At 53.8% G+C, this 19706-nt stretch overlaps 1 protein-coding gene across 5 annotated transcripts in view; it reads left to right on the top strand.

The window, feature by feature from the left end:
• Positions 1 to 902: 902 nt before the first annotated feature.
• Positions 903 to 19706, top strand: part of SHANK2 (SH3 and multiple ankyrin repeat domains 2) — a 471724-nt gene continuing 452920 nt past the window's right edge. For 2 of the 5 annotated variants that reach the window (XM_036875766.2, XM_057506713.1), the window contains exons 1-3: positions 2213 to 2339; positions 4873 to 5006; positions 5649 to 5758. The gene's annotated coding sequence lies outside the window, so the exon portion shown is untranslated. Of the gene's footprint in view, positions 989 to 1030; positions 1327 to 2212; positions 2340 to 4872; positions 5007 to 5648; positions 5759 to 19706 lie in introns of those variants that run through there. The other 3 variants (XM_057506712.1, XM_057506710.1, XM_057506711.1) reach the window with 3 other exon arrangements.

Here is a 19706-nt window from a genome sequence, read left to right as displayed (position 1 = left end):
TGCAAGCAGGAAAAAAAAAAGTATCTAGAGCAAATATTTAACTTTGCCTTTGGTATGTTGAAGTCACTGGCCCGTACAAATCTTTCAGGCATGTCCTGTGAGGTTGACTATATATAATATATAATTTTTTTTTCCAGGGGGAGACACAGATTGGGGTTTTGTGCAGTGGAAGGTTCCCAGTACTGGAAGCTGCTGTCCTACATCGCAGCCCAGAAGCTGGTTCTGCCCCTCTAGGCCTGGGCCTGGGGCTTGTGGGCAGGAAATGCTCTCCCCCCCCCCCCCGAATTCTGGAGCACTCAGGGCACAGAAACCTCCAAAGCCCGCTTGCAGGTACACACAGCTCATACAGAGTAGTAACCTGTGAACGATCAGGGTCTTGGGGAAGGTTAGTAACTGATTGCTCATGCATCAGGGTGGGAGGGGTAAATCGACTGCGTCCCAGCTCCCGTGGGAGCCCGGGGCCAGGGGATCCTGGCATCCCCCTTGGGTTCTGGCGAACCTAGCCATCCCCGAGTCCTACATAATAGGACTCCCCGGCGTCCCGGAGGGTGCCTTTTCGCCTCTTGGCTTCGTCTGAGCGGTTGGCTTTTACTCCCCGACCCCCGAATCTGAACTTGGCTGGACACTGCTCTGAGCGCCCCAGGATGGGAGGACGCCGGGGAAGCAGATGGCGGCGGGTCTGCAGGCGCGAAGTTTTCCTGCGCTCTGCAATCGTTCTGCTGTGCAGTCGGCCTCTGTGTTTCCGAATTCTATTAACGTAACACACTCCGGGCCGGGAGCCGGCTGTGCTCGGGATAATCGCGCAGAGTGAACCGGCCTTCAGAAAATTAAGGGACTTTCTGGTCCGCTGGCTGCCGGGGAAAGGGGGGCGGCGGGCCCCGCCGCCGGGGCGGGGCGGGGAGCGGCGGGAGGCGGCCCTGAATGCCCGCCGTCTCCCGGGGTTGCCACAACAGAGCGAGCGGCCGCCGCGCGGGAGCGGCCGGGGCAGGTGCGGGGCTGCGGGCGGCGCGCGGGGAGCGGGGCGGGTCGCGCACGCGGGGCCGGGCGGCACGGGGCCCCTCCCCCCGCTCGCCAGCCCCCGCCGCCCGCGCCCGGCGGAGGGGAGGGGCCCGGCGGCCGGCGCGAAGCCCCCAGCCCGGCCGAGGCGCGGGGCGGGGCCGCGGCGTCCCCTCCCCGCCGGCACCTGGGCGGCGGCAGCTCCCGCGCTCCGGCGGGGCTGGGTGCGGCGCCGCTTGGGTCCCCGCCGCGGAGCCAGGTGCGCGCGGACGCCGGCCGTCCCTGGGGGGCTCCGGCGCGCCCTGACTCGCCGAGCGGCCGCCGGAGCAGGTAAGGCGGGGGGACGCGGGGCGCCGTGCGGGGGTGGTTGGGCACCCCGCGCGGGCCGGCAAGGACAGTAGGGGGGGTCCCCGGGTGCCTGACCCTGCTCACCAGCTGCATTTTGGGTGCGTCTGCATTCCAGGAGCCCCAACCGTGTAAGCGCCGTCCAGAACCCGTCAGTGTCTGGGTACGGGGGTTGGGAGAGGGTTCCGCGCTACCGGGTGGGGGTCGCTTCAACATGGAGACCCCCTACCCCGGGACTCTGGAGTAGGGGCTGGTTTAAACGGTTTGGGAGCGGCGTGGGCTCAGGGTGCAAGAGCACCCCATGTGTCCCCGACGCCCATGAAGCCCCTCACCTTCAGCACGCGGAGCGCCCCCCTCCTGGGGCAACGCGGGCGGACCTGCCTCCATCCCCCGCCGGGGTCCCTTTCTCTAGGTCGGGGGCCTCCAGCCTGGGGACTTGGGCCCACATGCCCGGCGGAGGAACCGGCGTGGGGCCGCCAGGGGGCGCGCGGGAGGCGGGACTCAAGCTGAGGTCGCAGGGTCCCCGGAGACCCCGCTCTGGGCAACCTGACCCCGCACCGGTGCCCAAAGACCCCATTCAGAGGCGCGCGGCTGGAGCAGCGGGCTCGGGAGGCCGGGGCCGGCGCAGTCGGTGCAGGCCCGGGGGGTCGCGGATTGGGCCCCCCGACCCCGGGGTCGCGCAGAGCACCCTCCAGGTGCCGGGCCTCTGCCCGCAGCGCGCGGCGGCCCGGGTTGGGGGGCCCGGCTGGTGCATGTAAGCGGCCCCCGCACCCCTCCGCCGCTGCCCGTGAATTATGCAGGAGGCTGGCACTGGCGCGCTCGAGTTGCTCAAGTTTCCCTGGCAACTTTCGCCCGGGCATCGCTCCTCCCGGCGGCCGGGCAGCTCCGCCCGCGCAGCCGGTGGCCCGGGCGCCTCCGCAGGGCGGTCAGGACTGGAGCACCTGGAGGCGCCAACTGCGCACTCGCCACCTGAGCTGGGTCCACCGATTGCGCGACAGGTGAGACCTCCGCCCAGCGTGGAGTGGGTGGGGGCCGTGGTGGACCTCCGTGGGGGAGGGTATGGCTCCGTGGGAGAGCCTCGCCGCCCGGGTTCGGAGGGTGCGGGGGCCGGGGTGGATCTCTCCGCCCGGGTTCGGAGGGTTCGGGGGCCGGGGTAGACCTCGCGGCCCAGGAGGTTGGCGGGTGCGGGCCCGCGGCGTGCCGCCCTTCCCGCGGGCCTGCTTGCGGGCGAGGTGGTGTTTCCGTAGGGCTGGGGGCGCCAAAGGGAGCGAGGCGGGTGCTCCTGACCGTGGCCTTTCGCGGCGCAGCTTCTAAAGCGACCGTGGGCGGCTGGGCTGAGAAGGCGCCTGGGCAGCTCAGGTGCGAGCCGGGGCCGCGGTTCTGGGGGGCGGCCTCGGGGCCGGCAGCGGTGGGAGTTCTCAGAGGCCGTCCAAAAACAAAGTGGTTTCCACGTGGAAATCCGAGGTAGTAAATTAGGTAGTTAAGTGACCTCTTTTTGTTTGAAATTCAAGTTGGAATTAATGAGGTCAATCCTCTAATTAAATTAAGCTCCAGGAAGCGGGGAGGTAATTTGGGAAGCCTTCCGTTGGGGATGGCCCTGTGGCCTGTTCCTGGGGCTGGGCTGGCCCGGCTGCGGGGAGAGTCTACGGCGCCCTGTCCCTAAATCACCAGTGGTGACGACCTGTGCCTTGCTGGGCGCCTGGGCCGGGCACCCCGGGGGTTTGGGGATGTCCAGGACAGACCCTGGAGGCAGCTGCTTTGGGGGAACCCGAGTTTCAAACCACTCCCGGGTGCTACCAAGGCTGCGTTTGGCTGTGCCCACTGAGGGGGCTCAGCACAGAGTGAGGGGCAGTCGATGTGGCCACGCTAAGCAGGGGTTAATAGGGTTCTCTGCGGATTTTCGCCTAGGAGGTCACCATGGCCTCAAGGAGGCTTGAGGGAGATCCTTGTTGAAATAGGAATTGGGCTGTTGAATAGTGGCTAGTGTAAAACTGTAGGGGAACAATGTCTAAAGGAGGGGGCTCCATTGTTATGCTGAGGACTAATGGTTTCTCAAGAAGGAGGAATGGGTGAAAGAGGGGGGGTCTTGCACCCCTTTGGAGGAAGGTACCACCGTCATTCAGGCACAGAAAGGAGCCCTTTCTGACTGAGGTGATGCCACCTGTAGTGGTGGTCCCAGGGGGCACCATCCACAGCACATTGCTGCTCCCATCTGGGGCTGGGGGGCTATTTCTGCCTGATGTCTCCCATTTACTTTAGAAAGCCCATTCATCCTTGGTGAGTCTCCCACAGGCTTTGAGGGGGCTCAGCGAGTGCTTGGGGTTGTGTGCAGGGCCCCCCCCAGCTGACATGGAAGGGGTCACCATTCCATGTGACTCGGTCCAGGGCCCCATCTAGGAGCCCGGACCATTGAGGGTCGGAGGTCAGGTGGTAGGAACGCCGGCAGGAGGACCGCCAAGTTCTGAGACAGCACTGCATTGGATTTTTCACCAGCGATGGGGAAAAGATGGAAGAGCTTGAAATGGAAAGATGTGCCAGGAGTTGACCAATGTACAGGAAAACACTAGTAAACAGTTTTTTTAATAGAAAAAGAACTCTTTATATCACTTGCTTTATATCTAAATACATAGTAGAGCAGTAGCTTTCTGATGTCATCTCTGCCGAGAAAGGGGGGCTCTTCCAAAGCAGGACTCAGTTGGGAGTTGCCGGGGAGGCCAAGGTGGTACCTCACCTACCGAAATCTGGAGGCGAGGCTCCAGTTTGGATTCCAGCTCCTGACCCCTGAACTTGCATCTCTCTGGAATTCCAGCCTCCTGGAGCTTTGTAAACTCATGGCCCAGCCTCACCCAAGGCTGTCTGATCTGGAGCCTGAGAACTCCCCTCCCCCTGGCACCCCCACTGGGGAAGCATTGAGGGGTGGGGGCGTCGTGCCTTAACAGCCTCCTCAGGACGTGCAGTTGTCCTGAGCCTGAGGGAGGGAATGTTTAGGATCTTTCGCCATCAAAGTGATCTTTGGAAAATGTATGGAATCCTCTGCTTTGACAGAGGGGTGCTGGCTGAGAGGTGGGGAGGAAAGCCTCCCAAAACAAAGGCCAGTCTTTTTCATCTTCGGAGCTCCCAGCCCCTCACCTGGGCACTGGTTGAAAGACTGTGGCCTGATTGGGTGACAGGCTCAGACCTGGAGCCAGGGCCAGGTGACCCCATGACCTGGCCAGGGCCTCTGGCCTGCCCACCTGAATGTGGTGATGTAGGGGATTCTGATTTTCTCTGCATTTGCATAAAATGGGCTGAACAAATAGTCACCAGTGGGCTGGAGAGTTTCCAGGCTAGTGGGAGAAGAGAAGGGACAGTGGGACGTTTCATGGTAGAGGTGACTCTTGGGGCTGCAGGGCACAGAGAGCTTCCCCAGCCCAGTCTGGGGGACAAGAGTGGTCCGTGTAAGAACCTGTGAAGAGGCCTGGGCTGTCTGGTGGTTTCTTTGCCTGCATTGCCCTGGGACCTGGGCAGAAATGGTCTATTTGTCCTTCCCAGGGTGGGGCCGTCCTGACAGCCAGCAGCTGCCACAGTTGACAGCCAGTGTTCTTCTGTGCTGAGTGCCTTCCGCCAGGCATCCATTGCGCTCTTGCTATGGATGAGCTCATTCAGGTTTCCCAAAACTCCATGCGGTGAGCGGTGTAGCTGATGACTGATCGCTCTCCTGGTGCAGATGAGGCCACCTGCCGTAGGCCTGGCAGGGAGGGCTAGGGAGCAGCCTCGGGGAGAATCAGCCCTTAACTGCCCCCACCCCCATGGCTAGCACAACCACCACCCAGGGAGAAAATTCACCCTATAGAAAATTTCTTCCCGGTACTGCAAGAAGGGCTACCGTCAACACACCAAAGATCAGCCTTCTTGATGTGACGGGTCTTTGTTTCTTTGAAAGGGGATTCAATAAATGTTTTGAATTGGCTAACGAATGTTAATGTTATCGGTTCCAGGGGTAGTATTGAGGTCGGCTTTGGGGACCAGGAATCTGACAAGTTTCCTGCTTCATTTCTGTATGCAAAATTCAGCTCCCCAGCCACCCTAGAACAATCCCCCACTGAACGCCTTTCTTCCCTCCCCAGGTTCTGACCACCGTTCACTAGACTTCCTGTGCATTTTTAAGCCAGCATCTAAAATTGTCCTTCATAGGTTTAAATATTGGCAGAAGATGTAGTCTCTCATGTGAGAGGTCACTGTTGACATTTTACAGTAACTGCTCCCCAGCCCTGCCTGGGCCCTCCCAGTAAAGCCACGGTGACTGGACACCCACCTTCCCTTGACAGATGCTGAGGGAGCTCCCCAGAATGGTCCTTGTCCTCTTCGCTTCTTGAATTTGTGCTGCCTCTTCCTACAGAGAACTTTATCCTAAGACAATAAATAGACTTCCATGCTTGTCTTTTATTAATCCATCTAGCATATATCTCTGCAAGGAAAATATACATCATGTGACTTCTAAAAACATTTCCTGTGATCTCAAGTCGATTAAGTATTCCAGAAACCACTTCGGAATTGAGAAAGCGGCCTGCTCAAATCCTAACTACGGTTCTGATTGTTGGAAATGGAGAAAGGTGAGTGTTAGGGAAATGCATCCTAGCTGCAGGCAGGGCTGTTTGGTGTTTTAATTAAAGCCCTTGTTGTTTGGCTTTGTTTGGTGTGGGGAGTCCTGTCCGGTGGGGGGGGGGGCACCCCACCCCTCACCTTGAGGCTGAGGGGACAGGAAGGCCTTTCTTATGTAAAAGTGGGAGGGGCTGCCCGGAAGTCAGCCTGAAGGCCTTAGTGCCCAAGCAGACTGGAGCCAGGAGCTCCCCTTAGGCCGCGCCCCTGGAAAGGGTCCACCTCCCAGTTTGAAGCCCCCTGTGGGGGAGAAGAGAGAAATGGGTAAGATTCTGCCCCACCTTCAAGGTCCTCCTGGGGGGGTTCTGACCTGGGGACAGTGTGGACACCTAGGTGACAGTAGAGACAGATGATGCCACCTGCGTGCGCCCCAGAGGTCAGGCCCTGCAGACTGGGGTGCCTACCCCGGACTGTCGCCCCTCGGGGTTCTGGCCAGTGAGTCCCATTTTCTCCCTGGGCTGGGAGCCGCGCAGCTGGGCTGGCCAGGTGCTTTCCAGGGGCTTTGAGATCCCCCCGGGAGGTCTGACCTTGCTGAAAGGAAGGGAGCAGCTGCCAGGGGGCTGGGTCCCCGGAGGCCCGGGGCGCAGGGAGAGGGTCGCACATCCTGAGCAGAACAGAAGGCCCGTCTGGGTGGAGGGCATGGGGCCCCTGCCCAGGGGGAGGGCGGTGGGGCGGTGGGGCGCTTTGGCTGTGTCCTTGTGCTGGAGTTGAGTTTGGTCTTGTAGTTTTTGTTCCTGCTGCGACCAAGAATTGAAGGGTAGAGACGCAGTAGTGAGGTGAGCAAAAGTTTTCTTTGAATACACTCCAAGGGAGGGACGGGAGGGTCAGGATCGACAGGGGCAGGTTTACTTGAACAAAGCCGAGCAAGGACCGGAACTTGCAGGCCCAAATCAGGAGCTCTTGGCTGCCCCTTCCTGCTTATCTGAAGTAGGATGGAGAGAAAGCTTCAAAAACTACATGCTCTGAGAAAGGGGGTGCAGGCAGCCTCAGAGAAGGGGCACCCTTAAGGGCTTAGGATTCTGTCTTTAAGGCTTCGGAATGGGGCGAAGGACAGGGTGGAGGTTTTGGGCGTAGGCTTGACTTGTGGTCTCGTGATGTTTCTCTCTGGTGAGAGACATTATGTCACCGTCCACAGTCCGTCCTCCTGATAATCTGTAAGACAAACTTCCTGTTCTTCCCCAGGACAGTGGTTCCGCTGCAGCCCTTGGAACAGAGCAGTTAGAACTGCCCGCCCTGCCTGAAGATCGGGTGGGTTGTTGTCTGGTTACCAGAGAATATGTTACAGGGCTCTTGCCTCCTGACTCCTTGGTTTTTAAAACGGAATCTTGGCCTCAAGATGGAGCCCCCCCCCCATCGCCCTGTTCTTACCGTACTGCGTATATCTCGGTGTCTTTCATCACAGGCGGGAAGAGTTAATCACGATGCCGTCCCGTGTCCCTGCCCCACCTCACCTGCGTCAGGTAGAGCAGGTCTCAAGGTCAGCGCAGGTTCAGAGCGTGTGGAATGACCTCATACCCCAGAGGTGTCCACTCTGAGCCCTTCCTGCCTCTTCGGCTTTATCTGATCAGCTCCCTGGGTTCTAGGTTGGGTCCCAGCCTCTTTCATCCTGCACTGATGTCTGTCTTTCTGCCTAACAGTCATCCCCCACAAGGCCCTGGGCACAGCCACTCCTGTCTGGGGTTTTCTGCCCGCCCCTGCCCCCCCAGATCGTGCTCTTTCCCAGCTTTGATGAAGTGTTCTGTGCTGTGCTGGGGGCCCGGCAAACTGCAGGCACCTGTCCCACGGGGTGCGGGTCCCAGGAAAGGACCTGGTCTTGCTACTTTGTATCTCAGGGTCCTAAAGGGGCACCAGGAGTGGGGTGTGGCCCCGGTCGGCTCTTGGGGATGTTTGTTGACTAGAACATATTGGCCAGGCCAGTGGTGAAACAGCAGACTTTTCCCTCCGAATGTGTATTCAACTCCACGAAGTCCCAAAACCAGTCAGGTCAGTCTGAGGTTTTCACTTGGGCCCGGCCTGGGCTGCATTCAGCCTCGGCAGCTCTGCCGCAGACCTTGGGGATGTCATGTCCCTGGGCAGGTGGCACGGGAACGTCGGTCCGCCAGGATTGCACCCTTGCTGTTTACTGAAGCTGGGCTCATGGCGACGGGGTGGGGGCTGCAAACGGCTGTGGTTAAATAGTGGTTTTTGTCCAGCACGGAGTTCAGAGAGCTGGGAATGGCGTTCCTGCAGACAGTTCCTGTGAGGCCTGGTGCATGCTGTTAATAATTCCCCAAACACCTGGAGAACACATTTTTGCTTTCCTAGAGCAACTGCATGGTCCGAAAGCATGTGGAATTAGGAGGCACGGCCAGTGGCTGGAGGAAAGGAAACAGGGCCTTGTCTGTACTGTGGCTGCCTGGCTTTTTTGTGTTTGGATTGTTTGGGCTCCCCTCTGGGGATGGCCCAGGCCAGAGTGACCCGGTGGGGTGAGTGACTGGCGGGGGTTTCTGTCCTGAGTCTGGCAGGATGCCTCCTGGAACGACGACGCTCATCTCTGTCTGTTGATCTGCCTTATTTGGACTGTGGGGGATGGACACCCTCTCAAACCAGGTTAAGGGGCTGTGTCTCGGGGACATGGTGGGGGTAGCTCATACCATCACCCCCATTTTCCGGGTGAGCAAACCGACGCACAGGGAGTTTACCTACCGGCTGGAGGTCACGTGGTCAAGCCAGGCCCCTATCCCAGGCAGCCACCCACTCCACTGTGCACAATTCCACCAGTCCCCCCTCCAGTCGGCTCCCGGGGGATGCACACGTTAGTCTCACGCTCGCCTTTATGAGGAGTGGGCCAGGGTAGCACCGGGCTCTCAGACTCTCCCTCTAAGGACTCCTTTACCATCTTCAAAGAGTTTTTAAGGCTCCCAGAGAGCTTTTTGCATATATGCATCGTATTTATTAATATTTATCCTGTTAGAAATTAATTTAAACATACTTAGTTATTAATGTATTTTTAAATGACAATAATAAACCCATTACATGTTAATGTAAATAACTTGTTTTTATGGAAAACAGCTCTTTTGCAGAGTAAGAAAAGCCTTATAAGTTTGGTTTTGAGACACATTGTTGCAAAGTCTCTTTACTGTGAGGTTTAGGGGAACATAGCTGGAGTCTTGTATCTGCTCTGCATTCAGCCTGTTGGAATATCACATGTTTTGTAGCTTCTGGAAAACTCCATCATACGCTTGGGAGAGGGGGAGAGTGAACAAACAGCTAATATCTTAGTATTATTATGGAAACGGCTTGACTTCACAGACCCCCTGAATGGACAGGGGGCTCCCCCAGGGGTCCTTGGACATTGGGAACTGCCGGAGGAAGCACGGGACCAGCGACATGGACAGAGTGGGGTTTGAAGATGGCCTTGCCCTGTAGTCGGGTGGATGGTTCCAACAACGTGTCCCTTTTCTTGTCATTCCAGATGCATCTGTCACGTTTAGCCAGGGGCTCCACAGGGTCATCAGGTGGCAGGCCTGCTGGTGGCAGAGGCCGGGGGTGTGGGCTGTGGGCTGTGGGCTGTGGGCTCAGGGAAGGCAGGCAGCTGGTTCCATCCACAGCTGGGGTTTGAAGGGATGAGGCCAATTAACTATTAAAGATGTAACTTGTGTATCCGATGTCACCAAAAGCTAAATTGTGCAGTGATGACAGCTGGGGAGCCACGCAGCTCCTTTGACTGCTTTGGAAAGACAAGAAGGCTGTTTTCAATGAGGTGCCTGCATGTGGAAGGCACCTGCAGAAGCGGTGACATCAGTGGGGGCAGCCACCTGGGAGGAGAGAGCGTGCACGGCTCTGGAAGCCACGATGGAGTGGGTGTCCCTGCAGAGACGGGGCTGTGGGTGCAAAGGGGGGCCGCAGACAGACGGCCCTTCTGGGCCTCGGTCCCCCAGGCCTGGGCGAGGAGCACGCAGCTGCCATCACTCAGCCGTTGGCCATCTGGGCCGTGCTGGCTTGGGTCTGTCTGCCTGGGCATTCTGCCGGGTCAGGCTGAACGGGGGTGAGAATCGTCCCCGGGAGCCAGAGGAGAGGAGTGTGGGGGAAAGAGTCCAGAGAATCCTAGACTGGCCCCTGTCCCCAGCTCATCTGGTACCCACTGAGGTGAGAATATCCGCCGGCACTGGCCTAGCCCCTCCCTGCCCTGCACTCCCTCTGGGCTCCTCGGTAGAGGAGGCCGCCTGGGCTCTGGGAATCAGAAGAAGTTGGTTGCCCAGCTGCCCAGGTGCTCGGGGGAGACCCAGGCACCAGGCCCCGAGCCACCCTGGGTGTTGGTTGATAAGGGCCATCCGCCCCGGCTTGGAGGAGGGGCCTGAAGTGTGGCTTAGTGGCTGAGCTCTGTCATCTCTGCAGGGTGTGGTGGGGACAGCCAAGGCAGCCTTTCAGAATGAGACTGAATGCTTTGCAGACAGGGACTCTGCCAGTACCTGCCCCCACGCTGTCCCCCAAGCCTGGACAGATGTTTGTGGAATGAGTAAGTCACAGAAGTAGGCCTTGGTCACCACGTGCATAATGGGCACCACCTCTGTATTTTGCCCTGAACCAGCGTCAGCCCCTGTTGGCCGCAGGCAGTCTGAGCTCCCTGCCGGGTTAATGACATTGGAGCAGTGGAACGGCGAGCAGGCTCGTGGTTGTTGGTGTGTTGGTTCAGGTGTGGTGTAAGGTCAGCCTTCGGGTTTGCGTTTGTTCCAGGTTAGCTTTGTGGCTGAACAGTCCTTGGCCCTCATGACTTCCTTCCAGACTTGAGTGACTTCTTGTCTCCACTCTAAGTAACAGGCAGACTTTTCAGCCAAGCTCATAAATGGCGTCAGGGCATCTGGAACATTCAGGAAGAGCTGACACCCCTGGCCCTGGGGTGTCTTCTGTTCACTTCCTCCCCATCTGGGAGGGCAGGTTGGGGTGGAGGCTGAGAAGGGACTCAATCCAGTTGATTATTTGTTTTTCGGGGTGTGGATTTCTTGAGTAACATGAATATGCAAGGTCCCCAAATGGGAGTACAAGGTTGATGCACCCACAGTCCCCCTACTTGCCCCTGGGGAGAATCAGGGGCCTGCAGGCCCCCCGCTAGAGGCAGAGGCCTTCTCCAAGGGAGGGGTGGTGTTCTTACCTTCCAGTAGGCCTGTTCCCTGCGGCCCCTATGGGAAGGGGACACGGGGATGGAGGGGACCAGACCCCAGACAGCTGCCCCTCCTTGGTTCTTTGTCATGCAGTCAGACCCGAACGTCACATGTGTTGGTTTTGGCATGTGTCACCTGCCTCCCTCCACTGGAAGAAGGTCAGGAGGGCAGGCCCCTTGTCCATCCCTCCTGGTCATCAGTGCATCCCGAGGCCTGGGACAGTGCTTGGCATGCTCCATGGTCACATACCACCCTGCTGGCACTGCCCTTGACTTGCTAAAAAACATAAACCAGTCTGGTGGAGACACAATTTACGTGCCCTACAACCCCCCCTGCTCATGGTGGACAGTTCAGTGGGGTTCGTGCACTCGGAGTTGTGCAGCCATCACCCCCCACACTCACGTTCACCATGTTCTCATCGCCCCAGTGAGAAGCCTCCCATCCTCATCCCTGGCCCTGGCCACCACTCATCCACTTTCTGCCTCGATGGCTTGGCCTGTTCAGGACATTTCACATACGGAGTCATACACCTACCAGCCTTTTGTAAGTGCTTCATTCACGAGAATACTGTCTCCAGGGCCATCTGTGCTCTGGCACACGCCAGCGCTTCATTTTTACGGTTGAGTAAATACTCTGTGTATGGAAACATGCCGTTTCAGTCAGCCATACATCAGTTGGTGGACATACTGGTTTCCACATATTGGCTGTTAGTAATCAGGCTGCTGTGACTATTCATGTTCAGGTTTTTATGTGGACATATGTACATGTTCAGTTTTCATGGGTAATTTACCTGGAGTGGAATTGCTGGGGCACGTGGTAACCTTTTGAGGCACTACCACACTGTCTTCCAAAGTGGCTGACCACCGTACATCCCGACCAGCAGTGTTCAAGGGGCTGATTGCTACACCTCCTCACCACCTCCTGTTGTTATCTGTCTTTTTGGCTATGGTTGTCCTGGTGGGTGTGAAGTGGAATCTTATTTTTTATAATCTGCCTGCTCTCATGGGTTAATGATGTGAGGACTTTATCATGTGCTTGTTGGCCATTTTTATGTCTTGCTTGGACAAATGTCTGTTCAGATCCTTTGCTCATTTTTAAATTGGGGTTTTGTCCTTTTATTATTGTAAGAACTCTTCAGATAGAAATCCCTTATCAGATACATTTGATGAGAATCTCACCCTTCCTGTGGATTATCTTTTCCACTTTGTGACAGTGTCGATTAAAGTATGAAAATGTTACATTTTGATGGAGACTCTTCTGTTGCTTGTGCTTTTGGTGTCACATCTAAGAAGGGTTTGTCTATGCTGAGGTCATGGCAGTTTAAGCCTGTGTCTTCTGAGAGTTTTAATACTATCAGCTCTTAGGTTTAAGTCTCTGATCCATTTTGAGTAATTTTTGTGTTTGGTGTGAGGAAGGGACCCAACTTCATTCTTTTGTCTGTAGATGTCCAGTTGTTCCAGCACCGCTGGTTGGCAGGATGATACCTCCCAGCTGAATTGTTGGGGCACTCTTGTGAGAAATCAGTCGACTATCAAAACATGGATTATTTCTGGACTTTCAAGTCTGTTGTTTTGATCTGTATGTCCATTCTTAATGCTGACTGCATTGTGTTGCTTTCTGTTGTTTTGTAGTAAGTTTTGAAATCACGAAGGATGAGTCCTCTTCTTTCAACACTGTTTTGGCTATTTTGGAGTTTCCATTTGAATTTTGGGGTCGGTTTATCAACTTCTGCAGAGACGTCATCTGGGAGTTGACAGTGATGTTTTTAAATCTAGCTCATTTTGGAAAATATTGTCATCATAACAATATTAAGTCTTGTGATCCATGAACACAAGATTTTTTTCCCATTTAGTTAGGTCTTTTGTTTCTTTCAAAAATATTTTCTAGTTTTTCAGATGATAAATTTCCCATTTCTTTTGTTAGAGTTATACCTAAAAATTAAATCATCCTTCATATTATTGTAAATGAAGTTGGTTTCTTCATTTCACTTATAAATTGTTCATTGCTAGTGTGTAGAGATACAGTTCATTTCTGTATGTTGATCTTATTTACGTCCTATAATCTTGAGGAACCTTTTGGTTCCTATCCTTTTTTAGTGGATTCTTTAGGATTTTCTACATGCAAGATCATGTCATCTTCTAATGGGGCTCATTTTACTTCTTCCTGTCCAGTCTGGATGCCTTTATGCCGTTGTCTTGCCTCGGTGCCCTGGCTAGGACCTTCCGGACAATGTTGAGTAAAGTGGAGAGAAAGGAGGTCAGTGCCTTGTTTCTGATCTCAGGGGGGGAAGCATCCGGTCTTTCACCATTAATTGTGATGTCGGTTGTGGGTTTCTTGTCAACATCTTTTATTGGGTTGAGAAGGGTCATATATACTCTTAGTTTGTTGTGTGTTTTTATCAAGGAGGGGTGCTGGGTTTTGTCAAGTCTATTGACACGATAAGCTACTTCTTGTCCTGTACTGATAAGAATGTGTTACATTCATTGATTTTTGGGTATTGTACCACTTTCTCATTCTTGAAATAAATACCACTTAAGCATGGCTTATAATTTTATATGCTTGTGGCTTCAGTTTGCTAATATTGATCTTTTTGCATGTATATGCATAAGAGATAATCTGTAGTTTTTTTGTGATGGTATCGCATTAATATGGGCTTCATAAAATGAGTTGGGAAGTATTCTTTGCTGTTTTTTTTGGAAAACATTGTAATGAATTAGTATTTAATTCTTAAAATGTTCGTAGGCTTCACCAGTGAAGCCATCTGGGATTGGGACTTCTTTTATGTGTGTTTGAAGTTTTAAATTATTAATTTAGTCTCTAGTTGTATAGGTATATTCAGATCTTTTATTTCTTCCCCAGTCATGTTTGTTAGTTTGTGTCCTTTTCATCTCAGTTGTCTAATTTGTGGGCATGTAATTGTTCATAGTGCTCCCTTACAATCCTTCTTATTTCTATGAGGTTGGTAGAAATGTCTTCTCTTTCATTTCTGAGTTTGGTAGTGAGCGTCTTTCCCTTTCTTTGTTGGTCAGACTAGCTAAAAGTTTGTCAATTTTATCAATCTTTTCAAAGAACAAACTTTTGGTTTCACTGATTTTCTTTCTCTGTTGTTTTTCTCTTTTTTCCATTCACTTTATCCTGACCTTTATTATTCCCTTCATTCTCCTGATTATTAGTTCGTTGTTCTTTTTCTAGTTTCATAGGGTGGTGAGGTAGGGCCGGGAACTGGGACGAGGGTCAGGCCGTTGTGAAATTTACTTACCCTGGGAAAAAGGCCCAGTTTATTCTTTAACGTAATCTGTAGGCTGTTGTCCCTCTTCTTCCCTCCACTTAGTCAGTTAAGTAACTTTGTAACCAGGACAGGACACAGACCTCAAAGTGTAAACGAATGTGTGTGGATAAAGAATGCGGAGATCCGGACCAGCACAGTGTCACCTTAAGACAGAACTTCAAAGGAATTATGAATTACCTGTGTACATCATGCCTTACGCTGACCCCTACCCAAAAGGACCTGTAACACCCCCAGCCCTTAAGCGCGCCCCCTCCCCGAGGCTGCCCGCACTCCCCCTTCTTGGAGCGTGTAGTTTTTAAAGCCTTCCCACTGCCCAACTTCTTACGTTTGGTCTCTGCGCTCTTCTGGGGGTGTCTCTGTCTCTGCGCTCTTCCGGGGGTGTCTCTGTCACTTTGCTATTTCGTTCTATTTTCCAGACTTCAAGCACCACCTTCACGGTTCCTGTCCTACTTCAGATAAGTAGGGAGGGGCTGCTGAGAGCTCTGATCTGGGCCCCCAAGTTCCCGTCGCCTGGGTGACCTGGGCAGGACTGCAGCTGTAGATCGTGCTCTTTAGTAGCCTGCCCCCAAATCTCCTTTCTTTGCCCTTGGGAAGTCCCCACTCCATCCAGTGCTGTGTGGCTCCCCCATATCCTGGGGTGGTCGGGGCTTAGTCCCCACGCCGTGCAGATCCAAGTGGACGCTGGATGCCAGGGGACCGCGGCTTTAAGAGTTGGCAGGGGACCTGCCCTGTGCCCAGCAGGAGCTCAGTGGGCTTCCCTTCCCTCCCTCCCTCCGCCCTTCCTCACCCTCTGCGGCCTGTGGCCATTCCCTCCCCTGCTGCTCTGGCTTTCATGAATCCCTTTCTTACCTGCCCTCGTTGGACCTGCTAGAGAATTCTTCTTTGTAGTTGAGAACCTACCTCCCCCGTCCAGGTGGAGGTTTCTCCTAATGGGCAGGCAGAGACCGGGAGGATAGGTTATTGATTTGAGGTCTTTTTATTATAGACACCTACAGCTATAAATCTCCTTCTGCTTTAGTTGTATATCATGTTTTTCTATATTTTGTCTACTTTTTACTCATTTCAAAATGGTTTCTAATTTCCATGTGATTTATTCTCTGACCTGTTGGTCGTTTAGACATGTGTTTAACTTGCACAATTTGTGAATTTCTTAAATTCCTTTCTCTTATCAATTTCTAATTTTATTCCATTGTGATTGGAGAACATCCTTTGTATAATTTAAACCCTTTTATGTTTACTGAGGCTTTTTTATGGCTTAGCATGTGGTCTGTCCCCGGAGAATGTTCCAAGGGCTTTCTGCTGTGCTTGGGCGGAATATCCTCTAAACGTCTGTTTAGTTGCTCTGGATTCTTGGGATTCAGCAATAAACCAGACAGACAAGTATTCCTACCCTTTTGGGTTGGCATTCTAGCCGGGGGATGAGTAAGAGAGAGAATAAAGGAGAAGAGGAGAGAGAACTTGGCTAGCGAGTGTGGGGGTCAGGGGTGGTTGCGGTTTTAAATAGGGTGTCTGGGTGAGCCTCATTGAGAAGTTGGCATTTGGGCCAAAGACTTGAGGTGAGGGAAGCAGTAAATAATAAGTGAAGAATTTAATAGAAAATGATGTAAAAATGCTTTTGCACTTAACTTTTTTTAGAGCAGTAAAATACATATATAACAAAATCTACCATCTTAACCATTTTGAAGTGCATGCTCAGTGGCATTAAGCATCTTCACATTGTTGTGTTTTCCATCTCCCCAAACTGGACCTCCATCCCCACTAAGCACTAACTTCCCCTCCCTCTCCCCCAGTCCCGGGCGCCCACCGTCCTTTCTGTCTCTGATCTGACAACTCTAGGGACGTCATCTGAGTGGGATCAGACCAGAGTTGTCTTTCATGTGACTGGTGTATTCTGCTGAGCATAAAGTCTTCAAGGTACATCCAAGTTGCAGCAGGGTGTCCGAATTCCCTTCCTTTTTAAGGCTGAGGAACATTCCACTGTATATATAGACTGTATGTATGCATAGACTTACCTGCTGGTGGGCACTGGGGTGGCTTCCTCCTCTGGGCTCTGTGACATAAGGGCATGCCCCTGCTTTCAGAAAGTGCGTTTTCTAGCAGGGACCAGCCCATCGGGCCTGGGATCCCATCGCTGAGTCTGTCCTGCCCACTCACCTTGCCCAGGCTGCCTTATCACAGGACAAGGCCAACCTTTCTTTTTGGGTCGGGGCAAACTGGGGGTGACCCTGTATGTTGGCGAGATCGCGAAGCATGGCTCCTCCCCATGCCAGGGCCACCCCTGCCTGCTGAGGAGGCTGGGGGCTCCTTCTCGGGAGCCCGGTGTCTCCCCTTCATGGGCTCAGCCCAGGCCTAGAGGGGTGCTGGCCAGGGAGCACAGCAGGGAGCCGTGCGTCCTGCAGGGCACACCCACTAACTTGCTGGTGCTTCCTGTGGCCTCAACCACAAGCAACGGCATGGTTGAGGAATGTTGCTCTGGGAGGTCGGAGGTCCTGGCCCAGCCCTTCCAGAGAACACCGGGCCTCAGGAAAGCAGAAGGCCTTGGCCAGGGTGCCAGTGGGTCTCATGTTGGCCTCCAGGCCCCGCAGGCTTGCTCCATACCCACTGGCCAGTGTGGGCTGGTGTAGACCTAACCCAGAGTGAAATGATTTCTGGGGCTTACTTTCCTGAAGAGTGAGATGCTTACCTGCGGTATCCAGGAATAGTATTATTATTATTTAACAAGGTTGCTTCACCTGGACGTATAGCATTCGGGCCCCACTGGGGTTGTCTGCACAGTCCCCAGGCTGTCTGGGTGAGTGGCCACCTGAAATGCCTGGCAGAGTCCCCTGCCAATGTAACCTGGGCCTGGCCCGGGAGGGGGTGAGTGTCCCCCTAGGAGAGAGGAAATACCTCCGAGGTAGCAGACTGGCCAGACAGACCGCGCTCCACGTCCCTCCACATTTGGAGGCAAAAATGATTTCTTTACAAGGATTACTTACTCAATCGCGTCATAATAAGTAAACTCTTGTTAAATATTTTCTATTAACAAGGCCCTCACGTTAACTCTATCTTTGTAGGTAGCTTGACAAGTTATTTTTTTGCTGTCTATTATACCCGCCCATATTTTCTCATATCTGGGAGTTTGTCCCTTTTGACCTTTTTACCATTTCACCCACTCCACCTCTCTGTATTATGAAGTCAGAGTTTTTTCTTAAATTTCATATATAAATGAAAACATATGGTATTTGTCATGCTCTGGCATCTTTCACTGAACATACTGCCCTCTAGGTCCATCCATGTTGTCACAAATGGCAGGATTTGTTCCTTTTTTATGGCTGAGTAATATTCCATCATGTACATGTACCTCCTCTCATCCACTCATCCGTCGATAGACACTAGTTGCTTCCATATCTTGGCTGCTGTAAATAATGCTGCCATGAACATAGGGTTTTTTTGGCTGGTCAGTTTTTGAGATAGTATTTTCATTTTCTTTAGATTAATACCTAGAAGTGGGATTGCTGGGTCACCTGGTATTTCTATTTTTAATTTTTTGAGGAGCCTCCATACTATTTTGCATAGTGGCTGCAACACATTTTGAGGCAAAAATGATTTCTTTACTAGGCTTACTTTCTTAATTACATCATAATAAAGTCATGTTAAGTATGTTCTATTAACAAGGTCATCACATGAAATAACAAAACTACCTGTACCTTTGTAGATAGCTTGACTAATTCTTACTATTATTATTTGTGTATTATCTGCAGACTTTGTCAGAATTCATTTTTGCCCCTGCCCATGACCCCTTGGAGTCTGCACAGCCTCTCTTTGGAGGAAGTATAATTTTGCCCATTTTACAGAAAGGGATACTGAGGCCCAGAGAAATGCACTGACTGGGGTTTTGAGCTCAACTGGTGTCTTATACGTTCTAGGCAGGCCAGTCCTGGAGCTGGGAGGGACGTGAGCATTGGCCCCGCCTCCCTACCAGGGGGACATCACTCCTGGCGTGCCCAGAGACCCTGCTGGCCATCTGCAGACGGTCCCTCCCAGCGGGTGACCGTCAGCTGGTGTGCCCCCACTAACAGAACCTGTTCGCTGCCATGCTGTGATTGGACTTCGGGAGGGGTGAGCAGGGTGCAGGTGGGTTCAGCTTTCTAGATGTGCTTCTGACCGACTCAGGCGAGCCCGGAACCTGAACAGCGTGGGCAGAGGTGCGTGTGTGCAGTGTCTCGGGGCGCTCTTCTCCAGGTCCATGCTGGTGGGGCCCTGGAGGGTATGGGCCATGTGGGGCTGACAGCCTCTGGGGCAGGCCGGGCAGCGCTGTTGCACCTCTCTGCTCTTGCCCCAGGATCTTTGGGACTTCGGGGGGTCTTTGGACTTTCCCGGGTGTGTGCTCATATCCTCTAAGTAGGTGGTGCGTTGGGTGCTCAGAGTCACTGCACTTGCCCACCTCTGCCATGTACCTGCTGTGTGGCCTTAGGCAAGCCAGTTGACCTCTCTGGGCCTTTGTTTTTCTCCTCCTTAAAATTAGGTAATAACATATCTGAGGCAGCTGTGAGCATTAAATAAGATAATGTACTTAAAGTGGAGCTGCAGTAAATGTGTCCTGTGAACTGCTCCTGTTGTTATTTGTGATGTCACGTCCCGTGCCACGTGTAGGTGTTTGCTTCTGGAGCTCCCATCGTCTGTGCCACTCCTGTTTAGGTGCAGGCGCCATTGTGAGTTCGCATCCCGGCTGTTGGTCTGCGGAGCCTCTGGCCTGGGCGGTGTGAGTGTGTGTGTCTTGCCAATGGGTTTCAGCCCTGGGCAAGTTCGCTATGGATTCAGTGTGACCAAAGGAATCGACAGCAAAACGTTCTTGGGGTGAAAGGGTTTATTACCCGGCTTGTTCTCCAGCTGTAGGTTGAGCACTAGCGTCTCTGCCTCCGCCCAGAGCACTGGGCCGAGCTCTCTAGTGCAGTAATAGCTTATTGCCTATGGTTTGGAAGCGGCAGCCCAGCAACAGGCCAGTTACGTCATCAGGTGGTTTAAGTTCAGTGAGGATCCTGGCCATAGGAACCCCAACTTCCCCACAGTGTGGCAGGATCACATGGGGCTCAGGATGGTGGGGGGACCGGGCAGAACCCCTCAGGACACCTGTTGTCCCTCAAGGGGAGCAGGGACGGAGGGGGCAGACTGCATCACAGGGCGGGTCTTGGGGGCTGTTTCCAGCGGGCAGATGCCCCCACTTGCCTCCTGCAGGAGCTCCAGATGCCTGGGTGGGGGCAGTGGGGTGTGCTGTTCCGTGTGGGCCTCCTGGGCCTCGGGGGCATTTTCCTGAC

Source organism: Manis pentadactyla, chromosome 9, assembly GCF_030020395.1.
Source record: "Manis pentadactyla isolate mManPen7 chromosome 9, mManPen7.hap1, whole genome shotgun sequence".
In the NCBI taxonomy this organism is placed as follows: Eukaryota; Metazoa; Chordata; class Mammalia; order Pholidota; family Manidae; genus Manis; species Manis pentadactyla.
This window is presented reverse-complemented; position numbering and strand designations above follow the sequence as displayed.